The 957-nt window shown below is 40.8% G+C and overlaps 1 protein-coding gene across 1 annotated transcript in view; it reads left to right on the top strand.

Annotated features, from left to right (window-relative positions):
- LOC108629652 (putative uncharacterized protein DDB_G0285119) overlaps positions 1–957 on the top strand; it is a 162,488-nt gene that overhangs the window by 147,669 nt on the left and 13,862 nt on the right. The window lies entirely within an intron of this gene.

Here is a 957-nt window from a genome sequence, read left to right as displayed (position 1 = left end):
TATTTCCTACTCTACATGTCATCATTAACATACGTACATACAATTTTTTTTATTATTACATACAATTTCTTGTACTATTCGATGCAAATGGACAGCATTACAATTATTCGAATAAAATTTATTGCAAATTGTTCCCAACGTTAAAGTCTTTCATCATTAATAATAGTGTGTCTATATTCTCTCTTACTGCAATGAATTCAATGAATAAATGCTACGTTCAGTAATAAAAGAAATTGAGAGAATGAATTGACTAATCCGTCTTTATTCGCGTGCCTATGGCAATCGTCACACTCCATTCTATAGGGTATCTTCATTAATTCGCGAATTTTTATTTATCCAACGTCGCTACAGGCCGTGTACAAAAATCGGTTTGAAACGAGTCACAGCGCGGAATGAATACGTCCCTCCGCTGCAAAGCTCTAACGCGTTATCAGATTTTCAACGACTCGTCGGAAAGCAACGAAGAAGTCGTGCCCGAGGGGGGGAGGGCGGAAGGGAGGGGTCGACGAATATAACTTCACTGGCAGCATTTCAAGATAATTCAAGATAGATTTGCTCGGATCATGGGATATACGCGGCGCGGCGGGGCAGAGAATCTCTTTTGACGAGTCAAGCTCAGTCGAATGCGTGCCATTCGTTGATAACGGGGTTCGCGCGACAGCCCGACTATGTTTCGCGAAATCCAGAGATTCGGACTTTTCAATTTCGCCGCGGAGCGTGGGAGGCCCCAGCGGCCTGGCGATGTCGGCCACGTTAGGAGGATATTAATGTGTCGACATTTCAAAACGAACCCATTGACACTCCTCTGTTTTCTGTGGTAACGAAATAACATTTTGTTTCCTGTATCTAAATCAAACAAAAAATCACCTTCCTATATTATATTGACGTCCATTTTTATTATAAAACGTAACAGTAGTCATATCATAGTGATATAAGATTAATCTTGTTTCTTCGTAC

This window comes from Ceratina calcarata, unplaced genomic scaffold, assembly GCF_001652005.2.
Source record: "Ceratina calcarata isolate Rehan_Ccalc_2016 unplaced genomic scaffold, ASM165200v1 scaffold136, whole genome shotgun sequence".
In the NCBI taxonomy this organism is placed as follows: domain Eukaryota; kingdom Metazoa; phylum Arthropoda; class Insecta; order Hymenoptera; family Apidae; genus Ceratina; species Ceratina calcarata.
This window is presented reverse-complemented; position numbering and strand designations above follow the sequence as displayed.